The sequence below is a fragment of the Phalacrocorax aristotelis genome, chromosome 1 (genome assembly GCF_949628215.1).
Source record: "Phalacrocorax aristotelis chromosome 1, bGulAri2.1, whole genome shotgun sequence".
In the NCBI taxonomy this organism is placed as follows: Eukaryota; Metazoa; Chordata; class Aves; order Suliformes; family Phalacrocoracidae; genus Phalacrocorax; species Phalacrocorax aristotelis.
Genome location: NC_134276.1, coordinates 180,808,720 through 180,820,213, shown reverse-complemented (window position 1 = coordinate 180,820,213; position 11,494 = coordinate 180,808,720). Strand labels below are relative to the sequence as shown.

At 46.6% G+C, this 11,494-nt stretch overlaps 1 protein-coding gene across 2 annotated transcripts in view; it reads left to right on the top strand.

The window, feature by feature from the left end:
• The first annotated feature begins 1,163 nt into the window (after positions 1 to 1,163).
• Positions 1,164 to 11,494, top strand: part of HMGA2 (high mobility group AT-hook 2) — a 169,892-nt gene continuing 159,561 nt past the window's right edge. The window contains exons 1-2 of one of the 2 annotated variants that reach the window (XM_075080887.1): positions 1,164 to 1,510; positions 2,325 to 2,421. The gene's annotated coding sequence lies outside the window, so the exon portion shown is untranslated. Of the gene's footprint in view, positions 1,511 to 2,324; positions 2,422 to 8,148; positions 8,496 to 11,494 lie in introns of those variants that run through there. The other variant, XM_075080888.1, reaches the window with a different exon arrangement.

Here is an 11,494-nt window from a genome sequence, read left to right as displayed (position 1 = left end):
GGTTCAATTTAAAACTAAATAAAAATAAAACAAAAATCAGTGACCAAGTCTCCTTCCACCCTCAAAAATAATAAACCTTGCCTTCCATTAACTCTTCTTTAAAAGTTTTCTTTCTTTAGGTATAGAAAACTGTAATTCCCCCTGGGGAGTACACTTTTAATTATAGCTACCACTTTGTTTTTTTTCTTTTAATTACAGATTCAGTGCTTTAAAAATTATATTTCAGATTAGTTGAATTTTCTAGTTACTTTAATTGTTTTTATTTTTTAGTTTTTTTAAAAGTCAAAAGGATAAGTCTTTTATGTCTCCCAGTCAGTTAAGGAAAACAAATGCCATTCCTACTTGATGTTCTTTAAGCTTCAGTGATTTTGTTATTTTAACATCTCTTAAACGTAAAGAACTTTTCAAGATGTCAATTCTCCCACCAATAAACTTAATTAAAATGTACATTTAAATGAAAGAAATAATTAATTCACACCATTCCATTTGCTTATTACTTGACAGTCAGGGTATATTAAAAGCTCAGACCTGTGAAAAGAAAACATGCAGAAAGAGGCACAAATAAAACAATCGGCATCAAAATATCATTTTCTGTCACCATTTTCCTATGTTCCTATAATAAAACTGTCAACTACGTGAAGTTATTTTCTGCTTTTTATGAGCGTGGATTATCCTCACTTTCCAGTGAATTAATTTCACTGACACTGTAAATTTTTGTTTGTGCTCGTTTTTCTTTTTAATTTTAGAAGTCATGATAGTTATGGCTATTGCTATATTTAAACATCCCCACACCCCTGAACGGCCGCCTGGACTATCAGTAACTTTTTCCAGTTAATTCTGTATAACAAGTCAGTGTTTCCTTTGTTTGAAAGGTGACTTCTAGAACCACTCACTTCGAAAAATGAATAATACCCATTTTGGGGTTTATTATTATTATTTTTCTTTACCAAAGAAATCTAAGCCATTTGGGAATTTGAATGGAATGTGTTTTGTTTCCAGGCAAATAAATAATGTTTGTGGAAAGTCTAATAATTAGCAAACTGCTCTTTCCTTGTGCAGGGGGCTGTATTGATTGGGGCGCGAACTCCCTCTGGTAAAGCCAAAGGCTGCTGGCCTTTTGCTGGCCGGCTGACTAATTCCTACATATCTACTATCACCAAAAGAAAGGCACAGAGAAACAAAGTTGGTTTTGTCAGCAATTCTGGTGCCCCTTCGCTCTGCCCGGAGGTGCCTCATTGATGCAGGTGGGCATGGTGCTGCCTGCCAGGCTCCTGGCTCCCTCCTAGGCACTCACAGGGCACATGCCGGTTTTTCTCCCCGGCTCCCCGAAGGAAATCAACAGCTTCCAAGAAGCTGGAGCCATGCCCCGTGTCTCTGCCGAAGTCTCACTAGCAGCCTTCGCAGCCTTGCAGATGGGGGAAGCAATCACCATCAGCTGAAAAAAAGTGGGACAAAGAATTGCTTTTGGCCAGAGCATCATGGAGAAGCAGCAGAAACACTTTGGTGTTTGGTAAGTTGCTTGTTTGGGACGGAGAGTGAGGTTTGCACAGCCCACCTTGGAAAGTAATGATGGGTGATGAGAAATCTCAGCTTCTGATCTCCCCCTTCACCCCCAAAGGCAATCAGATAACCCCTCCCCGGATGGTCGGCTTTCCAGCAAAGGGCAGGTCAGATTACTGAAAAGCCTGGGCTCGGTAATGGTCAAAACATCTACCTAAAGCCTCCTTTATGAAGCTGTTCTTAGGAAGCTGTGAGTAGTGGCTAAGCTGAAGAGAATTGTGGTACAAGCTGTCTTTGGCAGTGTGAACACAATTGATCTGTTCTTGATTGTGTGACTGGCTAGGAAATTTTGATTGCAAAGACGCAGTGTGACTGCTGAGTGAAAAAATGAGCAAAGTACAAATGCTATTTTGGGCATAATAGCTAGTCATTCTGGACACTAAGGAAATACCCACATACACACAGTTCACAAGGTGCTACATATATGGAGATGCTATGAGGCACTCATACTGTCTCATAGTTTCCATTAAAAAGTTCTACCTTCAAGGATTTCATCATTCAGCATAAGCATTTAATCTAGGGCAAAACCAGACACCCTCAAAAACTGGGAAGAGAGTTGTAAAAAACCTGCTACCCAAACCCAGTAATTTGATGCAAAGGCAGTATTTTATTAGTAAAAATTCTATCAAAAAATGGTTAATAGTAGACTAACGTGATTGCTTTGTGCATCTGTACTTTCATAGACCATCAATATATTGTACTGTTTTGATATTTCACGTCCCACATGGGATTTTGAAAGCATTTACAAATGTTAATTATTTCAGAGTTGCTGTCAGGTAAAGCATAAATTATTCCCATTTGACACATGAGGAAACCAAAGGCCAAAGAAGTTCAGCTTGATAAAGAAACAAATGGCATGAGGTAAGTCCCAGTGTCCCTAGTTCTCTAACTTCTTTCTTCCAAACATCACCTCTTTCTTCAGGTACAGATATGTTTCTCCTTGCGTTTGCAGCAGAAAAAAAACCAAAATAATTTGATTTTGTTGTGATTTAGAAATGTGCTGCAATAAATATGTGTGATATCACCTTTGAGACTGCGCTACTCAAGGTTTTTGTCTCTGCACTGGATGATTGACCATAACAAAAATAGATGTATTGTCATCCTAGAACATTTGAGCTTTAATCTTGACAGTGGACAGAGTAATGTATTAGAGGTGCCAAAGTTGCACAGGTTACAAAGCGTAAGGTGGTACTCACCCTGGGGGGAGCTTTCCCACATCTAAGTGGAAACACCCTTCCACTTAGCACTGGTTGTTACTACTGAACGTCTTAGGAAACATCACTTCACTAAAAATTAAACAAAACCAACACAACCTTCCCACACTGGGTGATTCCTTTTAAGTCATTAGGACACATTTCTCTCGCCTTTTCATGCTTTTTTTCCCCACAACGTAGAAAGGGATCTTGTGCTCCCTGATCTCTGCATATAAATAGAAGGTAATTGGGCTCTAGGAGCTGGAGCTTCAGAAAAAATGCGCAAGTACTGGAGGTGGGCAAATACCAAACATTACAGTTTCACTTTTGATGGGCTCGCAACCCCAGATGCTGCTATAAACAATTTCATTTCTGTCAAGCTCGTGACCCCACTTGTAACTTCTGTGACCCCACTTCTGGTCATGACTTTTAGTTTGGGAGCTGCTGCTGGAGATACTAAATTGTTTGTTTCAAATACTACGCTCAGAGCTGCTAACTCCCCTCCCAACAAATGAAAACATTCAGGAGTACAACTCCAAGAAAGTTGTGAGTTGGAAAATTATTAAATGTGGTCATTTAGAGCCTTTTCTTTGAGCCTACCTTTCTGTTTTAACACTTTCTCCCCTTCTGCAGGATGCATGCATGACAGTTACAGCCCTACCACCCTCCACAAATTTATAGCGAGCAAAGTAATGGTGACCTCCTCTGGAAAAGCTCTTGCAAAAAAGAACCGCGGCACAGAAATCACATGCAATCTGATACTGCTGAGAACTCACAGCTTCTCCTTAATGTAGGAATTCCCGGTGACTAATGCCAGTCCAGCCCAGCCCACACCTTCCCCTTCCTACAGCTGAACCTGCAGTGTCTCCCTTTGCCAGGAGGCTGTGTCTGGGCCCCTGCTCCCAGAAACTGCTGGGAAGGGAGCGTGGGGCTGGAAGGGTGGCTGCCCTGGCTCCCAGCTCCTCAATTTGGGACAGGTTTAGTTCCCACATCTTTCCAAACAGCCAAATGTGTGTTACACCTGTAGAGACCTTTTGTCCCCAGTTTTCTAGGGCATTACTGGGATTAAAACTGGGCCAGTACCATTTTGTGGAAGCAAAGAAAAAGGGAGCTAGAGAGAGAACTGTTTTTTGCAGAAGGAAGGAGATCTGTCTCTGTAAAAGCAGGGGTTGGAATGTTCCTTGGTTTCTCTCTTTCCCGGAGCAGCCGTGGTGCAGCAGGGCAGCAGGAGCTAGCGAGTAGCCTGGGAAGCTTCCCCATGGGCAGGCTGCCGCAAATTAGGGCCAGAATCACCTTGGCTCGCCAGCTGCCAACACCACAGCTTGTCTGAGTGGCATGTGGCCTTCAGTGCTTCTTTATGATGCGTAAAGAAACCCTGAAATGATATTTTTCTTTTAGCATTAGAAATTCCCGTGTTGCCTGGCTTGGAAATCTCCCTGGCAACCGGGGAGCCAGGGGAAACAATGACATTACAAGAGCCAAGAGAGTGAAAGCCAAGCAACTGAGTGCCATTAGCAGAGTTGCCAGTTCTAATGGTTTTCCTTATAGGCTGGAGGATTTCTGACCCTCTTAAAGTTTTGGAGGGATAAGCTGGGTCTATCGGAGGAGATCCCCTGACTGGTTGTTCCCTTTCTCCCACCTGCCTCCTGAGGAAAGACTCACCCAGAGGTGCTCTGGCTGCATCCCTTTGAAGGACCAGGTGCCTGGGGGTTTGCTTTCTAGCTGCCCTATTGTGCTCGCCATTTCACAGGAGAGGGGATGCAATAATAGGAGGCATACGATAAGAAGAGCTAAAGAAATTGTGGTAACTAAGATAGCTGCTCAACTAATGAACGCTGCTGGACTAAACTGTGTTTGGAGGAAGCAGAGGTGGATAATTAATTTTGGAAGCTGCAGGGATGAAGGCATTTTGCACATGAAAATTAACCCCTATTTATAGAAGACTGGAGTGCGTAATTATGTTTTTGTGTAGGGGCTGGTGTAGTTCCTGGGGACGTAGCATGAATAATTGTCGTCCACTGTAACAGCGCCTGAGTTTCCAGCTCACTCTGTCAGCCCTATGGGTAAAGTCAGGATTTGGAACCGTGGCTGTAGGATACAGAAACTGAGGCAGATCGAGGTTATCCTTCCCTAAGGCTGTGGGACTGTGCACAGCAGCACTGCCCTGGGATTTGGGGTCAGTAGGCGTGGGAGAAAAGCAGCGAGCAGTTTCTCTGTGGTAAAGCAGAGTTTGCTAATTATCTCTTATAACAGTGCTGTGAAGAACTCCGTTTAAGCAAGTAAACACAGTTCTGATGTTACTCCAGTGTCTGAATTTTGAGTTGTAGATACCAGGCCTGATCACCACCTGGCCCTTATATTATGGTGAGTTCTTCTGACTTGCTTCATCTGTCATGTTATAGCTGTTTCTTTGTTTTGCTGATTGAAGAAATATTTATGGAATGGCAACAGATTAAATATGGAAGAAAAGTCTATGATAATGGTAACTCAGAACATGCAGATGGAGTTCTAAGTCAGTTCTGAAAAACCTCCCCTTGCTTTTCCCTAGCTATTTCACAGTTGCTCTGTATGTTAACATGTTCCACTCAGGGGTCAGCAGTAGTTAACCATAATGAGGTAATTACAAGGTACATTGAGTACAGATGTATGTTAAGGGACATACATTAAGGATGTAAACTAATGGTGCTGCGGTGACAACAAGTTCAAGACTTGTAGCAATGTTCTGTACATTGAATGCCTTTCATATAACTTTTTTAAGTAGGTTTTGTCAGCTTTCTTCTTCTTGACTACTGTATGTATTACCATATGTATATTTATTTGTGTATGTGGTATGACCCAGAGGTCAGGGATGTTGATCTAATGATGCAAAACAGGTAATAGGTGTGTTTGTATTTTTTGGTTCAAGCATTCTTCGTAGATTTAAAATGACCCCATTGCTGTTAAAATGAGAAGATATGTTTTTGTTATCTTCTTGTGTATGTGTGATTTTGAAAAAATAGCTGCAGAACAGGCAAAGATGAAGCAATAGGAAAGTTGGTCGAGTGCATTTGCTGCAGAGAAGAGGAATAACATATGAAAGGAATTGAGAATGATGGCGAAATGTATGTTTACATCATAAGCACAGCTCTTGTAGGTGGCTGAGCTACCTTAAGTGAGGTAGCGTGAGTTCTCCTGGCAGGGGGCACACAGCAGCAAGCAGCTCAGCATGGGCTGTAAAACTTGCTTCAGGCTGGCCACGGTGCTACCTTGGGTGGTTAATCTGTGCTGAGCAATGTGCTGCTGTGATATTACTACTAGCAACACCTGAGCTGGTAATTTAATACCAGTCCCAGAGCTACAGTGATGTACACCTTGCACCTCTGCAGCACAAAGGCACTGAGGGCAAATTCTAAATCTTCTCTTGAAGAGAATGAGAAACCTCACTGAGGGAGAATGATGCAGATTTTTTGAGCACTGAGGTGAATTAGTTGCACTTTGGGTCTTGGAATGGTTCAGCATCAATCAGAAATCTCAGTCCATAAGGATGTTGTATAGATAATTTTATTAATATGCACCTATGATGAAAAAGTAAGCGAAAAATCTCGAGGATGTTCTATATTCAGCATGAGGTTTGAATAGCGTATAGTTGTCAATACAGGAAGTCATAGACTTAAGAAGCATAGAAAAACTATTGAAGAGCTTAACAAAAAATATCCTATGCATTTAAAGAAGGTGCAGTAGAAAAAACAGCCTGTTAGTGTTTAATTAGAAGGCCACCACCTAGATGAACGACACACTTTGATTAAGCTGGCACCCTTAGGTGTTTTCCAAACTGCATGCTTGACTTTTCAACTTGATTACTTTAAATCATGGTATTTCTATCTTCAGTAATATATCTATATAATACACGTTGTATGTTATACCTTACTTACAACTAAATCACCATAAGGAGAATGAATCTTCATGTAAACCAACATAACAAATTTTGTGTGTGACTTGGTTACCTGTTGTGCTGCGCACACAGGCGTACGAGTGCACGCATGTACAGCGGAGGTATAATTATGCTTATATAAATGCCCGCATTTAAAGCAGGGCTGTTATTTACATTGCTAATGTAATTATCAGCATGAAACTACTGGTTTTAGTAATAGTTGGAGACGTTATGAAATTAAACCTGTTGAAACAGTCAACAAAAAAACAAAGCCTAAAAGCGAGCAGAGAGTTTCCCACCATGTGAAGAGAGTATTTTTACAACCAGAAGGTACAGAAATATAGTTTCTTTTCAAACTGCGGCTTTTCCCTCAAGCCAGCACCAAGTGCTTGGGAAGTAGCAGCAGGGAGAGCTGAGGAAGCCCCGTTTCCTGCAGGATCGGTACGCGGCGGCCCCGAGTCTCGGTTGCCTGGTAAAACAGCTGGAAGCAGCAACTGAAGGGTTTTGCAGGAGTGGAGCGTCCATAAGCAATCGCTGCCCGCCCGCCCGCCGGCGGCACCACCGGGGCTGGTTATGCATTCCTGCCTTTCCCCGCCGCCCCCCACCCCGCCTCCTCTCAGGGAACCCCTCAGGCGCCGCCGCGTTGCGGGTGCCGGCCCCTCGCCCAGCGCCAGGCGAGGGGGAGCGGGGCTGCGGGGAGCCGGGGCTGCAGCGCCCCGCACGGCCGGGGCAGCCCCTTCCCGCCGCTCCTCCGCACGGCCGGGGCGGGGGGGCGCCGGACCCGGGGCAGCCTCCGGGACCGGGCTCGGTGTCTGTGTGTCTGTGCGTGGGGCTGAGTCAGCCCTTCCTGTGTCAGTCAGCGGCGGCACCGCGGGTGCGGCCCGGGGGGCGCGGCGGCCCGCCCCCGCGGAACAAGGCGCAGGGCGGCCGGGGCCTTAGTCATCCTCGACGGGGGCGCGGGGGCTGGGTCGGAAGCGGGTGGGCTCGTGTGTGACACGGCCGCCGCCCGGCCCCGCCGCCGCCCGCATCATCCCGTCCCCTCAGCCGGGCGGGACCCCCCGGGCCCGGCCCGGCCCAGCGGGAGAGGGCGAGATGGGGCGGGGGGCCCTCCCTGGGTCTGCGGCGGTGGGAGGCGATCGATCTCGCTTAGGAGCTGGTGGGCAGCGATCGCTTCCTGCAGTCATTTGTGACCGTGGCTATTGACGGTCCCCGTCCCCTTCGCTCGCCGCCCCGACGCCGCGCAGTCTGGGGAGGAGGAGCCCGGCCGGGCGCGGAAGGGGGAGGAAATCCCCCTCCGCAGCCGCCTTCTTTGGGGGTCCCCGCGCCCGGCCGCCCTTTCCCTTCCACCCACCCCCCTTTTTTTTTTTTCCTTTTTATGAATGGACTGGATGCCCGGTGACACGTGAGCCGCTTTTTCTTGTTCTCGGAAAAAGCCAGCCGCTTTCAAAGCCATGGGTTCAAACCGAGTTTCAGCACCAGCTCTGCCCGCTCAGTGCGGGCCGGGGAGGGAAGAGGTGCCCCCGTTCCCCCCCCGGTTCCCGCCGGTGCCCGTCGCCCCTCCGCCCCGGAGCAGGTCCCGCTTTCGCCCCGGGGCGGGCGGTGAGCGCTCCCCTGAGGCCGGCCGGGGTGGGCGAGGCGGCGGGTCTCGGTGGAACGGGAGGCTCCTGTCCCGGCGGGTGGCGGGCGGAGGTGGGAAACGGGGGCCGGGAGGCCAGCTGGAGGAGCTTCGGGGACGGGGGCTCCCTCACGGCGCCCCGGGGAGGGGGATCCCCGCGGGCTGAGGTCTCGGACCTCCGGCCCTGGGCTGGAAGGAGCCGGCTCCGCTCGCCTGGGTAAGGCATTTACGATCTCTGTTTTGCCCTTTTAGCTCCCCCGGCGCCCCCGCCCTCCTTCCCCTCCCGGTTTATAGACTGTCCCAGCGGTGGTGACACACACACGCACACAAAGATGTTTACCAGACACAAAGGTAAAGGTTTTGCCCCGCTCCCGAGGGCGGCTCTGGCCGCGGCGGTGTTCCCGGCGCCGCTGCCCGGGGCCGGGCGGGCTCGGCCGCGGAGCCCCGAGCGGAGCCGCAGCCAGGGAAGGCGGCGCTTGCGTTGCATCTGCACCAAACTTTGCCACTTACACGTGTTTTTTTCATTTATCCGCGCTTTAAATGCGCCCCCAAATACTCTGCACCGATTTTTTTTTCTTTTTTTTTTTTTGTTTGTTTTGATTCCCGTTAAAGATCGAGACCATGCTAGTCGCCCCTTAGTCCCTTCGTCTTTAAACAACATGATTCATTTCTGTAACCTTCCCCCCACCCACCCCCCCCGGCTTTTCTAGGCGAAGCGGAGGGCTTGGGGCGGGGGCTGCATGTTTTCTGAATGGTGGCAAGGAGGAGCGTAGGGAAAGTGGTGATCTCTTGCTGCTGTCGAGCTGGCTGCCCCGATCGTGGGAAAGTGGCTGCACGTAAAGCAGCAGATTCTTTGTCCCTGTTGTTCTTCTGTAATCGATCTCACTTCAAGTCGAGGGGTGGAAAACTTCAAAGGCAGATCAGGCTGTTGGAGGTCGGGGCAAGAGCACAATCAGCTCGTAATGCACCCACTTTGCCTCCTCCCCCTCTTACTCCTCCTCCTTCAGGAGCGGGGGGTTGGATGGGGGGGGGGGTGAGGGGAAGAGCCCTCCGATCTCTAAAGTACATCCAATCAATAAATAAAATGCAGAGTTTGTGGAAAGACTGAGAGGGAGGGAAAAGAGTTGGGGGCGTTAATGCACCCAAGTCAAACACACAGGCTCCTGGCTGCTGGCTGCACTTTTTCTGTCTCTCCTGTCTTGCCTAAATAGCTGAATTCTAGTTATACATGGAAGAGTGGTTCGCCGTTTTTTTTTCTTTCCCCTCCCTAGGTCAATTTTAGGGCTGTACACTTTACAGTGTAAGTTACTATAGCAGAAGAAAATAGCTTCTTGGCACCAGCTGAGGGTTGTCCTTCGTAGCGTGTAGTACAAAGCGATCTACTATGGCATGCAGTTTTAGCAGTGGAGGGAGGGGGGAGCACGAATGATGCCAAGACAATACATAACCACGCTGTGGACATCTGCCATTCGGAGCCAGCTGCGGTCGGGACTTCGGTCCTATCTGCCAGCGTTTTCATAACTACATCTAGGAAGGGATATCTGAAGTAATGGAAACGTGCTCTTGCACTGACATACGTTGCATTAGAACACCGTTTTGATAAAGTAGAAAAACGTGTAACTATTTTTGTTAACAGTCGTTCATGACATTTTCTAAGTAAAATATTTTGGATAAGAGATCAGAAAAATGCACTCAGTGAGCTCTAGATCCGCCCCCCGCCCCCCCAACCTGCCTATCACGATATCTTGAACTTTTTCTTACTGTGAGAAAGTTGAATTTAACCTTATGTGATCAACGGTTTTGTTACTTTATACTGCTTCCTGGTATGCCACGATTAAACGTTTAAATATACTTTGATTGTACCATGCTATTTTTTTCTCTCTCAGCTAAATGGGCAAAATTGGAAAATGCTGAATTTGGTGAGTAACTGCTTAGTAGAGTTCAGGTTCCTCCACACACCCCAGTTTGTGCCCATCTAGCAGTGGAAAAATGCATAAAGAAGCTGCTGCCCAGGGCTATCTCTGAGCCTATTTTGGGATTCACTTGCCATAAAAAAACCCTGGTAGCACATAGCGGGCATGCAGCTGGAGCAAGCTATTTTGAATGCTGGGTTGTGCCAGCAGCTATAATTTAGGGTAGTACTGTGGCTGCTGTAACTTGTGACAGGAACTTGATTAGCCTCAGACAGAAGAGAGGTGAGAAGATAACTGCAAGTCATTTTGGCGTCTCTAGTACCTTAGGTGTCAGCTGTGTTATGCTAAGGGCAGGGGTTTAGTCATTCTCAGAGTTTCTGAGATAAGTAATAGCATTTTTATAAAAAGTAATACTATTTTAGCGTTCTCCACATACATAATAACTCTTCAAATACCTTTCCACTTGTACACTCAGCAATGGTCAGCTTCAAATGTTGCAAGCAGTAAAAGAGTTGCATATTATGTGTGGCTACATAGTACAGGTGGAGCTTATGGCAACACCCTCTGCTTGTCCTGGGACATTATAAAGCCCATTTCGATACAGCTGATTGCAGCCTTCCAGTTATTCACCCCTTACATTGTAATTTTCTGTCTGGTTTCTTTCCCAAAGTGAATTTTTCAGGAAAAAAAAAAAGAAAAGAAAAGAAAAGAAAAAATATTCAGCTTTGTTTAAATACAAAGAAAAAGTGAAAATGCGAAATGCACTTGCCTATTGTTTTACATTGTAACCATGTTCTCAACAGGGTTGGTTTTTCAGTGTTGTGGGGTAGAGAGTTAAAAGCAGGAAGGAACCTCAGTCAATTAGGAGCAAGATTTTTAGTGAAATACTTGAACTTGGTGTGATCACTGGGGCTGGATTTTTATCAAATGAATGGGTTATTTTTAAAAAAATTCCTTACATCCAATTAACCCAGCCCATGCTGGCTAAGAGAACTATTGCTGCATTGTACATTTGCACATGGAATAGGAATCATATTATAGGAATAGGGCTACCACACATCTGATTTTTTTCCCCTTGGATGACAGCTCTCCTTCCCCTCACCCGCCCTCTGAGTCCCATCTGGGTAACCTTTTCATAATTGCACTCTGTGTTTTAAAATCTCTGCCAGAGTGGGAACTGGGGCTTTTTGTTTTGTTTTCTCTCGCTCTCTTTTTTCTTCTTTCTGCTTTGTTTTGCTACTGGGAGAACCAGACAAGGGGTGGGCTTGGTCCTGTGTGGTATCTAATGACAGTGGTAACAGAG